Below are 19,290 nucleotides of genomic sequence, written 5' to 3'. Positions count from 1 at the left end.
TGCAAGACAGACAGGATCTACATGTAGGGTTTGTTCTACTGGTGTTCAAAACAACGTAACTTTCAGTTTTAATTTTTGGTTGTGAAATTGAGGGGCATGAAAATCGGACTAATATCGAAAACATACTCATAGGCACACACACACACACACACACACACACACATCACCTGGTTCAACTAAGGTGATCTGGGCCGGTTGTTGCGGGTGGAGCTCACTGTGGGACACATTCAGGCTAGGTACGGCACACGCTGTTGGGCAGAAGGCTCAATAACTACAGACAGATTGCGCGTATGCACGCGTGCTCGTACGCGCACAAACACACACACATATTCATATGAAACGCGTTCTCACACTCGCACGTATGTTCACACGTTCACACACACACAAAGAGGGGCGCGCGCACGCACACACACATGCACGGACGCGCGCACACAAACGACCGTTACCTTGAGTCAGCAATGAAAGCAGCAATAATTACGATTATCATTATTATTCGTTATTAGTCGAATGACAAAAACAAAAAAACAAAAAACAAAAAAAAAAAAAAAAAAAGAAGAAGAAAAAAGCGTGTGCCAGTGGAATTAAAGGGAAAACAGGTATAAAAGTTCATGTCTAAATAGGTGATACTAATATTCCTTCCGCCGGTGGTATTTCCTTTTCAAATGTCAAAGGGCACACCAGCTCAACAGAAATGAGCATGTCTTTACCGCCTGGATATGCTTAAAAGAAAGGCCGAAAGTAACTAAGAATAAGAAAAAACAACAGTTAAAGCAAACAACATATTTCTGCAGAGTGCAGTACGCACTGTGCACATGTGTCCACTCACACGTTTCGAATATGAATATATGCGTCTGAATGAGTGTGGCACATAGCTCACCATATTCAAACAAGATTCAAAACCCCTGCCTTTTTCAACACACACACACACACACACACACACAGAGACTGACTGTCTGACGCAATGGATGAATGACAGAGAGAGGATAGGACAAAAGCAATCTTTTTTTTGTTTGTTTGTTTTGCATCCAACCCTCGCCCTACAGAAAAACAAAACAAAACGAAAGAAAACAGTTAGTGAAGAGTGCACAAATAGAAAATGAAATACAAATCTAAACATATACATATATCATCACATTTAGTGAAGAGCGCACAAATAGAAAATGAAATACAAATCTAAACATATACATATATCATCACAGTTAGTGAAGAGTGGACAAATAGACAATGAAATACAAATCTAAACATATATCATCACAGTTAGTGAAGAGTGGACAAATAGACAATGAAATACAAATCTAAACATATATCGTCACATTTAGTGAAGAGTGCACAAATAGACAATGAAATACAAATCTAAACATATACATATATCATCACATTTAGTGAAGAGTGCACAAATAGACAATGAAATACAAATCTAAACATATACATATATCATCACATTTAGTGAAGAGTGCACAAATAGACAATGAAATACAAATATGAACATATATCATCACAGTTAGTGAAGAGTGGACAAATAGACAATGAAATACAAATATAGACATATATCATCACAGTTAGTGAAGAGTGCACAAATAGAAAATGAAATACAAATATAAACATATATCATCACATTTAGTGAAGAGTGCACAAATAGAAAATGAAATACAAATCTAAACATATACATATATCATCACATTTAGTGAAGAGTGCACAAATAGAAAATGAAATAAAAATCTAAACATATATCATCACATTTAGTGAAGAGTGCACAAATAGAAAATGAAATACAAATCTAAACATATATCATCACAGTTAGTGAAGAGTGGACAAATAGACAATGAAATACAAATATGAACATATATCATCACAGTTAGTGAAGAGTGGACAAATAGACAATGAAATACAAATATAAACATACATCATCACAGCCCCTACTTCTGATTCTTGACCATCCCCTTCTCTGTTCCACTCTCCACTACTATCCCGAGAAAAACCAAACCCAAACTTTACATAAGATATATGAAGAGAAAAGAAAGAAAAAATACTGTTTTACAAAACCGTTTTTCAACTGGACAGACCATTATGACCCAGACAGCGTTTCATGTGGAGTTTTCTTTTTGCTTTGGAATTAATCAAAATGTATTAAAGCTGAGTGTAGTCTATCAACCAATGTATCTATGCATCCTGTCAAGATTATAACTTGTTTCAGCGAGCACCAGAGTTCACTTACTCAGTTGACAACGATGGCTGAAATTCGGTTCAGTCTGAGAACTCTTCTGTGTGAAGGTCTTTCGACCTGTCCATTTCTCTAATTCCAATTCTTATTTTAAAGCAAACAAATATGAAGAAAAAACATGACGACACCAATCATATCGATTTACATAATGTCAGACATAATTTAGCGTTATTTAGAATATTTCTTATCCGAGTTTTGTCAACTTTAAAAGGATGCAAAGTATTTCTGTTGTTGGTGTTTTTCTTTTCAACCCTGAGATCAAACAAAGCATTTCTTTTCTTTTCTCAGGGGGGATGCTCATTTTCGGAACACCAGTAAGTTTGCTCGGACATTCATTGCATTTTTTTTCATTTTTTACTGCTTTCTACGTCAGTAATATCAGAAGTTGTCAGATGCTAAAATCCTTTGACAGACTATCAGCAGGAAAATGACCAACTATTATCACTGAAACGTTTCTGTTTGAGAGAGGTTCTGATTACTCCAATAGAAGTTGCGTTCAGATGAATATACTTTGAACAGAGAAAACTAACATATTGATAGACATATATGGTATGTGACCAGATATAATCATTGAAGCGTTTCTGGTAACAAGTGATTCTGAATACATCTATACGAATTCAGTAATTAGCAATCAATGAAAATATAATAAAACTAACCCTTTTGGGTGAATCAAATCTTACCAAATAAATGATCGGAGGTTGGAACCATGAGTCCATAGCTTAACATAAAGTCATGTCTTCTTCTTCAAGATACCATTCTTCATTATTATTATCGTTAATTCTAATTGCTCGAACAGTGTATTTTGTTTTTGGATTAGCGTTCCAACAATTTTTTTTTTCCTTTTTGACTCACTTGTGTAAACAAAGTGAGTCTATGTTTTAACCCGGTGTTCGGTTGTCTGTGTGTGTGTGTGTGTGTGTGTGTGTGTGTGTGTGTGTGTGTGTGTGTGTGTGTGTGTCCGTGTGTCTGTGTGTCCGTGATAAACTTTAACATTGACATTTTCTCTGCAAATACTTTGTCAGTTGACACCAAATTAGGCATAAAAATAGGAAAAATTCAGTTCTTTCCAGTCATCTTGTTTAAAACAATATTGCACCTCTGGGATGGGCACAAAAAAGTAAAAAAGAAGCCTAATTATATGCAAACTGCATTTACTGTTATATTTATATTTTTTGTATTCTCTAAACTTGGCACTTTGATCTCATATTCTGACACAACAACAAGAGCAGTCATTATTATCATTTTAGTTCAAACGGGAACTTCTTTTGCTAAGCATGGAATTTTAATTTATTTTGCAAACGTTTTGGTGCAGATAGTAAAAAAGGGAAATTACTCTGTAATTAATGCGAGGGGACTTAATTTATCACAAGTGAGTCTTGAAGGCCTTGCCTCTCTTGTCTTTTGTTTGTTTTTGTTCATAAATCACTCAGCGCTCTGTGTGGCTGTAGGTTGAAAAGAAGAAAGCTGAATTCCATGGGTTGAATGTAGAGCGCTCTGTGTGGCTGTAGGTTGAAAAGAAGAAAGCTGAATTCCATGGGTTGAATGTAGAGCGTTCTGTGTGGCTGTAGGTTGAAAAGAAGAAAGCTGAATTCCATGGGTTGAATGTAGAGCGCTCTGTGTGGCTGTAGGTTGAAAAGAAGAAAGCTGAATTCCATGGGTTGAATGTAGAGCGCTCTGTGTGGCTGTAGGTTGAAAAGAAGAAAGCTGAATTCCGTGGGTTGAATGTAGACGTTTGTCGTACAAGAAAAGTACCCAGTGAGTACACGATAGTACATTTGGCATTTTCATTGAGCAAAACTGAACTGCTTTCATTGAACAAAACTGGAATGTTTTCTTGAGCAAAACTGGACTGTTTTCATTGAGAAAAACGACTAAAAACTGGACTGTTTTCTCTGAGCAAAACTGGACTGTTTTCTTTTAGCAAAACTGGACTGTATTCTTTCCAAACGTGAAAAGGTGAATATTGACTGAGCGATTCTTGTTACCGATCCGTGCAGGTGCTTCAATACACGCACACACACAAACACACACGCACAAACACACACACACACACGCACGCACGCACGCTTATATATGTGAAAGTGTTTCATCCGGGAGAAGAGAAGTCTCTTATCTCAAAGAACACGGAAAGACAAAGAAGGTATCGTGCCTCGTGAAAAGCAAGCAGCTGCGGAGAAAAATGGAGAGAAAAGAAACAAAAGAAACAAAACTGTGAAAGAGGAAATAATCAGATGGATAAGCTATTTATATGGACAAATGAATAAAGGGAAGAACATGTGATGAAAGTGATAGGAGCAAAAAGACAGAAGATAGAGGGAGAGAGAGAGAGAAAAAAAAAAGAAAATATGTAAGAGTACAGCATCTGAAAATTCATTACCACCTACGTGGTTTCTCTCTATCTCAAGTACACACACACACACACACACACACACACACACACACACACACACACACACACACACACACACACACCACGCGTGTGCGCGCGCATACTCACATTCCGAAAAAGAATAAACCGTTGAAGTTTTGATAGTGAAAGAAAAAAAATCAGTTTAGAAGATCTTTTTAAATATTGCAAATGACACAAGACGATGAGAAGCAGCAGACAGGTCATGTGTGTTGGTTTGGGTTTAGCGTACACATCATACAGATGTATAATAAGATAAAAGGAAATGAAAAAAAAGAAAGAAAAAAAAGAAGGAAAACAGGGGCGGTACAAAAGTTTTTTGACATTTTGTCGCGGTCGTGGTTATTATGAAGAAACAGGGAAGCAAAGTTGTAAGTTTTTTTTTCTTCCTCCTTATGTAAGTCTTATAGAATAGAAGTATAGAATAGAATATGTCTTTATTACCAAGTGTACCGGGGTCACAAGGAATATTGGCGTGGGGGGTGGGGGTGGGGGGATAGCACATAACAAGATACGAACATAAATCGAAAATCATACACAAACACAGATACAGTAGAAATAAGATACATACAAGTGCATATCAGTATAAAAACTATTGCATACTCACGCATGCACGCACTGCACACACATACACACACACACACACACACACACACACGCACACATGCACGCACGCACACACACACACACACACACACACACACACGTTTGAACAGAAGCTGCATATTACATGTGGATGGGGCTGATGACTAGATATTCAGGTAGATGGTTGTTGGTTGCACAATTCTGTTTATCACACTGGATTTATTCGAGAGACAGGGCATTGACTGCTTTGGGGAAAAATCTATTGGCGAAGCGATTGGTTTTCGTCCTTATACTTCTGTACCGTCGACCAGAGGGGAGCATCTCGAAATTCCAAAAGCTGGATGTGATTCGGGGGATTCATATTGTATTGTTTGATATCACGTGTTGACCACGTAGTTTGTTAGACAATTGACGTACTCAGTTGTCATAATATTCCATGGTTTGATGTTGTTAAACGTACAAGATACAGAACAAAAGAGAAAAGAGGGCGAAAGGAGTTGGTGATGGTGAGGAGGACGAGGGGATGGAGGGGGGGGGAACCAATAGAAAGCAGTTTTTTTTTTATTTTTTTATAAATGATTGAGCTGATGAAACTTTGCACCGTTCATTTTACTTGTTTAGTTTAAAATCTGCCTCGTTGACATAAACACGTGCGTATTTAGTTGGTTTTGTTGTCCGCAAAACAGAGAGAGAGAGAGAGAGAGAGAGAGAGAGAGAGAGGAGCAGAGAGAGAGAGAGAGAGAGATTGGCTAAAGTCTTTGTCGGAATTAGTGTGTGTGTGTGTGTGTGTGTGTGTGTGTGTGTGTGTGTGTGTGTGTGTGTGTGTGTGTGTGTGTGTGTGTGTGTTTGAACGTATTTTAATGACAATAATGTACTTTGACCTATAGTATTCTTCATCCTAAAACGATGGCTCCGTGTGTGTGCTTTATGCTTCTTGCCCGGACCCTATCTTGCCCTTGTTTTACTGGCTGTGTTTCGCACAATTGAATTAAGAGCACGGACATACCATTCTAAATTCTTCATTCATAAAATCAGTGAATGACAGCGTACAGTTCGTCTCGGCATACAAACCTGACTCCCACTACAAGAAACATGTCAGTAATCGACAATAATCGTACTGCGGTTTTGTCACACTCGTGACTTCACTCGAGGTTCTGGTTCTACAATTCATAATATCTATGTATGAACGTTATGAGTGATGAAATACTGTTCACGCATATTTTGTGTAAAAATGGCGACGAGAACATGAAGTGAACGGGAGATAAACACAGATCCTCCACTGACAACAATAGACAAAAATGTGTGGAGGAAGGAAAGAACAAGAAGGGAGAGAAGGGAGAGAGAGGAAAGAAAGAAAGGGACGAAGAGGGTGGGAGGTAGGGAGTGATGAGACAAACGGAAGCTGATAACAAGCGAAGTAAAAAAAAAAAAAAAATCAAAAAAAAAAATCATTGCTCTTTCATCGGGAGAGGGGGAAAGAGGGTAAGGAAGGGAGGAAACTTCTCAAACCCCGTCAAGGAAAGGGCCACAAGTCTGCGAAGTGTGATGCGGTATATTTTGTCACCTCTACACTTTTTGTCGCCGGTTTTGCTCAGACCCAAGCCAACCGCACAAGATTTTAATAATGATGAAGACATGAACATGATTACTAAGACTGAAAACCATTAGGGCTAAAACCATTAGATAACCGCCAAAGCAAAACCTTGTGAGACGGCCGAAACTCTTAAAAAGAAAAAAAAATCTCCTGAAGTTACAATTGGACACAGTTACTGTTACTGAAAGTACTTATCAAAGGGAAATAACTCTTATTGATTTTTTTGCATGCGCATGGGTTTCTGGGACGTAAATGGTTACCATTCAAGCAGTGGGATTCTGACGCCTTGGTCGTGTGTTATTTGAGTTCGCCCGACACTGAATTAGAAGCCATCGACATAAGATGAAGTCAGAAGTAAAGTATTTTAGTTAGAGGATTGGTAAAAGACGCTACTACTTTGCAAGTAAGTGAAAATGCCGAAATTATTAATAAATTACCAAAACAATACGTTGTCATACGAGCGAAACTCAACTTAAAAAAAAAAATCTCTGGAAATGAAAATTGGACACAATGACTATTATACCGCAATGACTAAACCTGAAAAATGCCTTTGTCGTGGGTCATTCTGCCGCACATGTACATACATAGAACATCACACACACACACACACACACACACACACACACACACACACACACACACACACACACACGGCATACACACACGCACGAACGCGCGCGCGTCGGCGAAAAAATAGAAATAAAGACGTACACAAAGAAAAAGAGAGAGAGAGAGAGAAAAAGGAAGAAATGCAAGGGAAAAAACAAGAAACAAAATAAAACAAAACAAACAACCCTGAAAACAAATGGAGCGGTAGAAAAGAGGACGTTTACAGCGCTAACTTTTTCGGAAGAACTGGCAGACATAATTATCTCGGCACATTTGGCCGCAGGGTGACGACATTTGCAGACGTAACAATTTACGTCATGACAGCTGTGTCCGCACAAATGCCATTATTTCCTTGTAAACCCTTTTCCTCCCAGTTACCTCGGGGTGGGGATAAGCGCAACACAGTTCTTGGGGAATGCACTGGGTTTGAAATACATGCATTTCCACGATGCAAATGCAAGTGAACTCTCCCACTGCTCTGTGTGTGTGTGTGTGTGTGTGTGTGTGTGTGTGTGTGTGTCTGTGTCTGTGTGTGCATTTGCTTGTGTTCCTCTCTCTCTCTCTTCTCTCACTGTGTATGTGTGGAAGAGTGTTCACGGTTTTATTCTCTCGCAGTATTAGTGCTTGCGTCAGTTGCGTGTGTGCGATGCACCTATACCTCTTCTGTGTGTGTGTGTGTGTGTGTGTGTGTGTGTGTGTGTGTGTGTGTGTGTGTGTGTGTTGTGTGTGTGTGTGTGTGTGTGTGTGTGTGTGTGTGTGTGTGTGTGTGCGCGCGCGCGCGCGCGTGCTTGCTTGCATTCGTGTATGTGAGTACGTGATCTTGTTAATGTTAATGGGATCACGACACCAATAGTCTAAACCCGGAACAAGCAGACAGGCGGCTCCGGATCTTTATAATTGATGATATTGATAATGTAGTTCTGATGTCACCAGACGAAAATACTCCTTTACTGTAACTGTGCCGTGTCTAAATTGTCTCTCTCATGCCATATTCAGGGGGTGAAATCCTCTGGAGTTGTCCTTAGTAACCCCATATCTCCAAAGTAATTTGGAAATGTTAAACCCGCTTCTGCTCACATTAGTGCGTGCGCACAAAACCCAGTTTCGGAATTCACATTGAACTGATTTAAAAACTCTTTTTTTTAATTGCTCTTTTAACTTGGCCATCAATCAACATGCGCTTCTAAAGCCCGTGCCAGATGACGCGTTGAAACGTCATGTTTTGACTACAACGGCGGAAAAAGTCAAGTATTTCCCAAGTGGCACATAGGTATACCTTCAGTCAGCAGGCTTTCATTCACGGAAACTGATATATCGCCGCTCTTTCTGCGATACCATCAGCGAAAAAATCTTCCCAAGTTCATCTTCATTTTTCTTTTAAACCTTTGAATTAGATTTTCCTTGATATGTTCAGATAAATTAACTCTCTCCATACGAACGGCGAAAGAGACGACGTTAACAGCGTTTCACCCCAATTACCATCATCAAAATATTGCAAGCGGAAGGCTCTTATACTGAAGAGGTGAATGTTGACAAAGAATACCACAATTCTGACGACGGAAGCTAAAGGTTGGGTCATTCAGCCACCCACTGGACATCCGAGGGGTCTGTGTAGAGGAGAAGAGAGGACTGGCCGTACTGAGTGAGTTAATATGTTGATGCTGTGCAACACGTAAGAACGACCGTTCTATATTACGGGGAAACCAAACTTACAATAGATATGGAAGCTGCAACAAATACTCAAACACTCAGGCACCGCTGTTGTACTGACATGTTGAAACACTATATTTATGATAATCAAATGCTCAAAGACATATACGACGACAATCATCAATAATCAATAAAATCATTTAATGGCCTTGGGCAGAACAGATTATATAGATCAGATATACAGAGGGAGAGAGAGAACGAGAGAGAGAGAGAGAGGGGCGGAGGGGGGGGGGGGTAGACAGATATATAGAGATAGAAAGATGGATGACAAATAAACAGGATAGGTCGTAAGTAGGCCAGGTTCGCACAAAGAACCTTGACCTGACATTTTCCAGGGTTTCGTGTTGTAAGCTGCTTGCATACATGTCTGCGATGGGTTCAGTGGACGAGCAGCCTCCAAGGAGGCCAATACGCAAGACGAGATGGTCAACGATCGTATGATACGAGCCAGACAGCAGAGATGCGAGCATCCTAAAGGCTACTTTTACCAGCTATTACTAGCCCGTAGACTGCTGGAAGCCGGTGATCCAGACCTTAGACCCAGCTTTGACCAAGGATCTCTCGCTCACCTGCACGCTTTCTTCTGGTCAGTCGTCTTCTGACACCACAGTATTTCACAACCCAATTTCATCAGCCATTGTGCGACTCTTTGGCTGAGTCTGTGTTGTTTGCCTGCAGATGTCAGCTGCATAAAAAGCTAGTCTATTCTTGGATACATGAAAACCTTACCGCGAAATTCGTGCGGTCTACCGTCTATATTGAAACCACGTTCGAAATGTCAATGTCTCAGCATCAGTAACTCCACCTGTCCATCCACATGATTTTATGCACTTTAAACGTGCTTGAGAGAGAGAGAGAGAGAGAGATTGAAGAGATGAAGATAAAGACTGAAAGGGAGATAGAGAGACAGAGAGATTGAAGAGATGAAGATGAAGACTGATAGGGAGAGAGAGAGAGATTGAAGAGATGAAGATGAAGACTGAAAGGGAGAGAGAGAGAGAGAGAGAGAGAGAGAGAGAGAGAGACTTTGAAGAGATGAAGACTGAAAGGGAGAGTGAGGGGGGGGGGCACAGAAAGAGAGAGAGAGACTTTGAAGAGATGAAGATGAAGACTGAAAGAGAGAGAGAGGGAGAGGGCTGGGGGGAGAGAGAGGGAGACTTTGAAGAGATGAAGACTGAAAGAGAGAGAGAGGGAGACTTTGAAGAGATGAAGACTGAAAGAGAGAATGGGAGAGAGAGAGAGAGAGAGAGAGAGGGAGACTTTGAAGAGATGAAGATGAAGACTGAAAGGGAGAGGGAAAGAGAGAGGGCGGCGGAGGAAGGGATGGAAAGCTTAAAGCTTAAAACAGGAGGTAAGAGATCGTTCCCCACCCCCCTCTCTCCTGAACAACCCATCCCACCCCCACTCATTCCCCCGCCACCACCACCCTTCTCAAGTTCAGTTTGAAAGAGGTGTCAAAGCGTTCGTACTGATGGATATTCTCAAGGACACGTCTGGTTAAAAAAAAAAAAAAAGAAAAGAAAAAAAAAAGGGTGAGGGTGGGGGGAGCAGATGTCTGACTTTCCCAAAACCCAACGCGCTGACCGGGCCTTGAAGCCTTGACATCATCACATATAAAACAAACCAAAACGAAATGCGATACATGAAATAAATAAATAAGTAAACACATTCAAGTAGAACTGTAGTAAAAAAAAAAAAAAAAAAAATAAAAGACATGCAGAAGGCAAATATTGTTAAATACGAACAAAAAAAACAACAACAAAAAAAAAAAAAAAAAGAAAAAAAGGCCATGTCCAGCGAACTTGTGCATGCTCGCTCAAGCGTGCACGCACACATACACACACACAAACACAAACACATGCACACGCACACGCACACACACACACACACACACACACAGAGAAAAGCAAAACGCACATGCACCAATTTGCATTCTCACATGCGCCCAGGCCAGACCCTGCACCAATACACTTCAACACGCCAAGCCCCACATTTCGGGAGTTTGGCAGGATGGCATTTCATACTGACTGGTGTAATTCATCCGATTCTTCCATGTATACTCATTATCTGCCAAATAATGCAACAAAAATCAGCAAATGCATGACCGATCCGGCAGTCGTAGCTGCACCATGCAAGTATGATTGCTTTGACGTACTTTCGGTTTTTTAAATGTTTTTTTTTTTATAATATGTATTGGCGTGGGGTGGGGATGCTGATAAACTCATGTGTTTTAACAGCAACTGGTTGGCTCTTTTGATCTTTTTTACCATTGAATAGCACCAGTCATTGTCATTGTCATTATACTCTGCCGATTGTACGCACAACCTGAAAATAATGAAGGGTCATATTACGTGTCAGGAGAATGCACATGAGCACAGTAATATTTTATGTTTATTGAGATCCATTTGGCTGTCTCGAAAGATTGGATCCTTGTCCATTCTACGAACCAGTGCCTTTATATACAGTGTGATTGACGTCGTTTGGAACATTTGTGTTTATTTCATTCGTGGTGATCGGTCCACAATACGCCACAATGAAATCAAAGGAAAACAAGCACATAGTTAACCAACCAATGAAACATCGCAACGTACTTATCGTTTCCTCGATTTGTACAGTTTATTGACCATGTGATAGCATGACGGATAATGTGGCATAATGATGATAATATTGATAATGATGATGATGATAATAATAATAATGAAGTAACTGATAATAATAATAATAATAATAATAATAATAATAATGATAAGAAGAAGAAGAAGAATGATAAGTCAATTTAGGAACTATCAGCAGAAAGGTGTCAAAAGAGTGCAGTGACCTAGAAGGATAATATAAATGGAAATGATCTGAAAGATGCGGTGGCGTATTGAGATAGAGACACTGAAAGCAGAGACAAGCAATTTTGTATTGAGTTCTCGCCTTCACAGGAAGCCAGTGATGTATTCTGAGCAGTGATCCTGCACTCTCGTAACGTGTGGGTTTTCGCATTTTGCAGTGTACCCTTTTTTCCCTCACCTGCTTCGTGCCAGCTGCCGTAGCATGTGTTTTTCTCTGGGTGGTACTTTTCACTTTCTTCTGGTTCCTAAGAGTCAGATGGGCTTCAAAGAATGAATTTGCCATTGAACTGTGTGTCGTTTAAACATGTGTAATCTCGTGCTCTTTTTTTAAATTTTAAAGTAATGTTGCTATGTCATGGTGCGCGCGCATGCGCGTGCACACACACACACACACACACACACACACACACACACACACACACACACACACACACACACACACACACACACACACAGATCAACAACTGTTCTGTCTCTCTTTGTCTCTCTCTATCTCTGTCAACACAAATTTTTGTATCATATTTTACATGAACCAAAAAAAGACACCCCCCAAAAAACAAAACAAAACAAAAAACACACAAAAAACCCCACAAAAAACAATCAAACAAACAAACAAAAACCAACAACTTTGTCTTAGTTACGCAATTTCTCTTGATATTGTGATATTGTGTTACGGAACTTGATTGAGGGGTGTTATGGAACTTGATTGAGGGGTTTTGGTCCCATTTCCGCATTGTGTTGTGTTCTTTGGAAACTCCGAATTTCCTCACTCGACCAAGGTGTGAGTAGGTACCGACTGGGAGCCTGACTTGGGTAGGGAAGGTTCTTACGGCGGGAGAAAAGGATTGGACCCCGCCTTCCAAACAGTATGCCGTGCCCTTGACACTGTGGGTATCAATTCACTGCCCCGATGGCCGTAAAATCAATAGGACCTTTAACCATTAACCTTCTTGTAATTCTGTGCTAGAAGTTTTTTTTTCTTTTCTGTCACTCTCTTAGTTTCTGGATTTTTTTCTTTTCTTACTTTCGTCTTTTATTTTTTCTGAAAAAAAGATTATGCCTTGCTGGTCCATTCACATGTCGTTTTTTTTTTGTTTGTTTTTTTTTCTAGAGAGTCTTGAATATCGTTTTTGTCTTTTTCTGCTGGACTTCATAATTGGGCATTTTGACTGTGATGTATTTTTATCTGCGCATAGAATTTTTTTTTTGGTAGTTTTGAATGCCTGCTATTGGACATAGTTTTGTGTAACATGCATAATTATAATTATGTATGCTATGATTTTTTTTTAATCCCCCAGCAAAACAAACTGACAGAATCGTAAACGTCAAAAGAATGTCCTTCGTTTATGTTTATTGATATGACTGTACTTTTGTCGAATATTCTTTTCCAGATTTTTTCAGAGATTTTACGGAGTGGTATATTGAAAGTGTTTTCAGCTTCTTTGTGCTGGGCTGGACTATAAGCAACAATGATAAAAAAATATTCTGATTATTTAGCTCATCAACAACGACTCATACATGTGTAGGCCTACTTATCTTTGTGTGGAATGCTGTTTTGCATTCATTCTGAAAAGTAGTCATCATGTGCGGAATGTATTTGCACGTAAAGTCATATATCACTTGCAGCTTGCGGCAGCAGCTGTTCACCTGATGCTGGATTACGTAGCGTGACTCAGCAGCAGAAATTACACGTCGGGGTGAAGCACCAGTCAAAACGGAGCCGGTCCCATTCGCCTATTCCCGTTTCACCTATTTTTGACCGAGCCGCCTTCCTCAAGGGTTTCTTGAGAGTTTGATTCTATACTGATGATCCTGTTTCGCCCCTGTTCGTGTCTTTTGCCTAGGGAAACCCCCCCCAAAAAACCCAGAAACTTTTTCTTAATATATAAAAAGAACTGTCCGTTGACTACCCTCTTCAAAACGGCGAAAACGAGATCATTCATATCACACACACACACACACACACACACACACACACACACACACACACACACACACTGTCTAACAATGTGTGGCAGTGTTTGTTTGCTTGTTTGTTTTGTTGTTGTTGTTTTTTTTGGCTCTTTTTTCCCTTGGGAGTGTTTATTTTCGAAAGTGTAATTTTGCTGGTGGAGGGATTGTTTTTCTCCTGGAAAACAACACTCTTACAGCGGTTTTTCTTTTTTTTTGGGGGGGGGGGGAGGAGGGAGGAGGGGCAATGTTGTTTTGGTGACACCGGCTCCGTGTTCTGTACATCCGTGCAGTTAACCTCGTTTTCCAAGTCTGATGTTTCATCGTCGGCTGATGCACAGTTGGAAAGCCACTGTTTGTTTGCATCTGTTGTGCAACATTCACTGGTGCTGTTGTCGCAATTTGTGTCTGTCACTGCCTGCTACTGTTTTGTTTTGTTTGTTGTCGTTGTTTTTTTGTTTTTGTTTTTTTTCTATGTTCGGCTTCGCACAGGACCAGCGGTGTTCCACTTCTGATACCCTTTGTGTGGGTTTTTTGTTTTTGTTTTTTTGGTCGTTGCTGTTGTTGCTATTCACAGTGTCTCCGATGCGTTCAGACATGCTGCCTTTTAAGAGACGACCCAAAAAAGCATTTATAAAATGCTCATAACTGTCAAACTTTTTTCACGCCAGCTTGTGCCACAATGACAGAGAGGCCACTTATATTTGACATATTAAACATTGGATGTAGCTCACAGGAGATTTTTTAGACCCTCTAAACACACGGAGGTAGGGGGACAGTGAATGGAGACAAGAGGCTTTTCTTCAGTCTACAGGAATGAGAGCAACTGAAGTGTAGGGCACACTGATAATGAGCAGCCCAACTTAAATGGTAATGTCCAAACAGGTGCAATAAATTAGACGGGAAGAAACGATATGTCGGATTAAGGATTTCGAAAATTGAGTTGTGATCATGGCTTTCATAGAAAAGACTTTTTTTTTTTTTTTTTTTATTTTTTTTTTTACCCGGACTTTCTTGGGTCGACCATCGTTTTATTTATATAAAAAAAAAGAAAAAAAGGAAAGGAACAAAATAACAGCAACAAAAAGGATACAGTGAACCTAAGCAATCACACACACACACGCACACACACGCACACACACACACACACACACACACACACACACAAACCGTGACAATAATCAAAAGCAATACCCTGCATTCCATAACTATGTCGTTTTTTTCCCCCACTTACATATAGATTTGTTTCCCTTTTCTTTAAGATTCATAAGGTATTATATAATATATCGATGTCTAATACTGAATTGCTGTTCAAAGATCAGTTGTAAAATAGACAGTCTTTTTGTTTTTTTAGCAATACTGATACACATTTTACCTATCAAAATAATATGATTTATTTTTATAAGGTCATGTTTGCTATATCTGTCATCCTGAATTCCAAATAAAACGTCTGTGGGATGTAATTTCATACACTTACCAGTATTTCTAAGTATCAAATTTTCTATGTTTTTCCAAAGTATTTTCACAGATGAGCACTCATAGAAAAAATGTTCAATAAAATCAATTTTACCAGGACAGTAGTAACAATTTTCTGAGTCTACTACTTCCATTTTTTTTAGAATAATGTTTGTTGGGTATATATTATGACTTATTTTCCACTGCAATTCATGTAAGCGTACTTCTTTTGTTGCTTTCCTAGGTAAAATCCATGTATTATGATTGAAAGAAAAGTCAAATTTCCTCTTCCAAAATACACAAATATGTAGGTCTATAGTTGTACTTTTACTTCTACTTTTAAGATATTTCTTTATTTCTTTTAGTTTTGCATTGAATGCGTTTGCATCACAAATAGAAGTTTCAGTAGATTTCATTGGTAATCCATTGTTTTGTATCCAGGTCTTCCACTGTAATGGAATTGCGTTGTATAGAGCATTGTATTCGAATATTGTGATTCCTTTAGCCTGGTTCAGTGAAAACGCAACCTCATTTAAATCTAGAAGTCTTTTTTCTGTTTTATGTATTATGTCTTTTATGTGTTCTATTCCATTGTCTATCCAGTTTTGAAAACATAGCACATTACCTTTATATTGTATATTATTATTGTGAAACAACATCTGATTGTGAAAATTATGGATGTTCACTTCTTCTCTTGTTACTATATCTTTACTGTTCAAATATGTTGTAATTACATCCGACCAAAAATCGTTCTCTATTTCTTGTAATTTTATTTGCTTTGCTCTACAGTTTACCATAAATATTTTACGATGATTTTGTATTTTGTTTAGATGCCATCTGGGTATTATAGTCCAGTTTTCTTCCCGTGCATGATAAAATCTTCCAGCCCATTGTAAATGCATGCATCTTTGAATTTCTAACATATTTACCATATTTAACCCTCCTTCATTATAATCACTTTCCATTGTTTTTCTTTTCACTTTCTCAAAAGCTCTACGGTTACTATGTTTTCTCTGCCAAATAAATTTGTAGAATATGGTGTTGATCTGTTTCAAAGCCTTTTCTGGGATGCCAATGGATTGCATAACATATGTAAGTTGACTTAACAAGAAAGTTTTTGTTACAAGAATTTTACCGTGTATGGATAGGTCTCTTTTGCTCCACTGTACTATTAATTTTTGTATATTATTTATCCTATCTCTCCAGTTTTCTTCAATGTGTTTTGCCATTTTGTCTTTCTGGAAGTATATGCCCAAAATTTTTATTTTGTCAACCAATACAAATGGGAGATTCTGTTCAGTGATTTGTCTGCCCATCTTCATTGCTTTCGTTTTGTGTGAATTTAATTTCAGCCCAGAAAATTTCTCAAATGACTTAAGTATTTCTATGGAAGTAAACATGTCCTGTCTATTTTTCAAAAATAAAGTCGTATCATCTGCCAATTGTTTAATCTTTAAATATATATCTTGATTATTGCCCATAGTTGGAGTTTTGATACCCGTTATTGTACTATTCCTTATCTTGACTGCTAGAATTTCCATTGCAAGAATGAAAAGACTTAAAAATCTAAGAATTAGATTTTTGATTTACAACAAAACAAAACGAAAAACACAAACAGGCATGAGATATTGGAAAGAAGTACCGATCACAAGCGATTTTTGAACCCTAATATATTCATTTCATACTGACTTTACATTATTATCATTCCGTATGTGGAAACTGAAAAGGGAAGAAATAATTGTTTCGCGGAAGTGTCTCCAAATAGGTCTGTGGAAAAACGCTTCTTTTGATAGATAACCAATACAACGGTGTCCTGCAAAGTAGCAAAACAGCACAATACAGCACAACAAAAGACGGGTCAGAACAGCACAATGCTGCACAGCACAACACTGTGACACAATACAGTGGATCACCCTGAAGAAAAAATGCGCAGTGTCTGGACATGAGTACTTCCAAGTTCGGATTACCTATAGCCTAAATATGTTTTCTGATTACATATTTACAGCACACTGCAGCGTAACACAAAAAATGGTGTAAAAAAGAACGATACTCGCTTTGCCTGTCCATGACAACGAAATAGAAACCCTGATACGATTTGGGTAATATTCAACTGGATGCTCTATTGCTGTGTGTGTGTGTGTGTGTGTGTGTGTGTGTGTGTGTGTGTGTGCGCGTGTGTGTGTGTGTGTGTGTGTGTGTGTGTGTGTGTGTGTGTGTGTGTGTGTGTGTGTGTGTGTGTGTGTGCTTCTGACCACAATATCTCTACCAAATAACAGCTTTTAAAGACATATTAACACCTTTCCACCTACCTTCTTAGACGCGAGCTTAAAAAAAAAAACAGTAGCAAGAACAATACATGACAGCAGAAGTGTTTGTCAGAGTAAACTAAAGGAAGAAGACAAAGATCCAGAATTTACCCATGCTTGCAAACATGTTCATGTCAGTCATGAGATAAAAACAAAACAAAACAAAAACAGCAACAAAAAAATCACCACCACCACCACCAACAGCAAAACAACAACATCACGAGGTAGAGCAGACGAAAGGACGGGTAACTGCATCAATCAAGAGAATGACAACACAGTTCAGGTTACCTTTTCCAGAACATATTCTGGCATTGGACAAGACTGTCTTAGCCTAGAAAAAGGCTTTCCGCAGGTGTGTGCAGTGCTGTGTTTCGATCGAAATAGACATGGCGTGTTGCCTGTGAAGGCCTTGCAAAGGCGTATAGAGTTCCCTCAATCTATTTTCTGTTGAAGCTGAGGAGCTGGAGGAGTGTCTTGCAAAACATCTGTGTGCAGCTAAATGGAAACCTGTTGATATGTTTTCCAGCATGGTGTCTGCATCAGATGTTCAGTAGGATTTACATTCGTACATTGGTCTTTCGGTTGTGTGTCAAAGCCTGTGTCTCAGCAAATGCATTTTCCCGTCCATTCTGCAATCTTGTCAGTCTGTCATTTTTTTCCTAAGCGCTCAAGTGTAAAACAAATTTAATGTGGGATGGAGGGGTTAGGGAGACGTTTTGGGACGAGTGCTATAGTTACGTCAGAGGGTGATCGAAACAGCATGGGAAGGACGTCCCAGAATGTTCCACGAATGACAACACATGTATGCAAACCCATACGGAAAAGCGCGACTCAAAGATTCATTTTCTTGTCTCGGTGGATTTACTAATCGGCCGCACCCAAACCAGAACAACAGCACGTAAAGATGGGCAGATACAATGCATGGCTTATTACCGATGTAACATCCCAAATTTTTCTCCCCCCCCCCCCCCAACCTCCTTCCGTAGGTCCTCCGGGGGACGTTTCAGTTCACTGGACCTTTCGGGATCCTGAAACATCATTCGTGGAACGTTCTGGGACGTCCTTCCCCTGCTGTTTCAGTCACCCTCTGACTTCACTATAGCACTCGTCCCAAAATGTCTCCCTAACCCCTCCATAACCAATTTGTTTTACATTTGAGCGCGCGTGTGCGTTTGTGAGTGTGTGTGTGTGTGTGTGTGTGTGTGTGTGTGTGTGTATCTGTGTGTGCGTGTGCATGTAAGTGTGTGTGTGTGTGTGTGCGCACGCACGTGTGAAATGGTGAGAAGAGGAGGAAAAAGAGTATCAGGGGAAAATGTAGATTAATTCACTGATCTTTGTCACACTTTCTGAAAAAATTGGTATCACAGAAAAATACTCTCCGTTCATTCTGTAGTTTTGGCTGATCACTCTTTTCCTATATATCATTTTTGGAATGTGTGACTTTAGGTTCTAGCTATTGAGTTGTCAACTCAGTCATTCAGGGCGTTTTTCTAAATAAGTTGTATTTCTGCTTTAGTTATAGTATGTGTAACAACAGCCACAGTGAAAGTATTCTCATGGTTGGCATACTGATGTAAATAAATGCGCTGAATACAGTGGACATGGTAAGAATGTTT

The sequence above is a fragment of the Babylonia areolata genome, chromosome 1 (genome assembly GCF_041734735.1).
Source record: "Babylonia areolata isolate BAREFJ2019XMU chromosome 1, ASM4173473v1, whole genome shotgun sequence".
NCBI lineage: Eukaryota > Metazoa > Mollusca > Gastropoda > Neogastropoda > Buccinidae > Babylonia > Babylonia areolata.
This window is presented reverse-complemented; position numbering follows the sequence as displayed.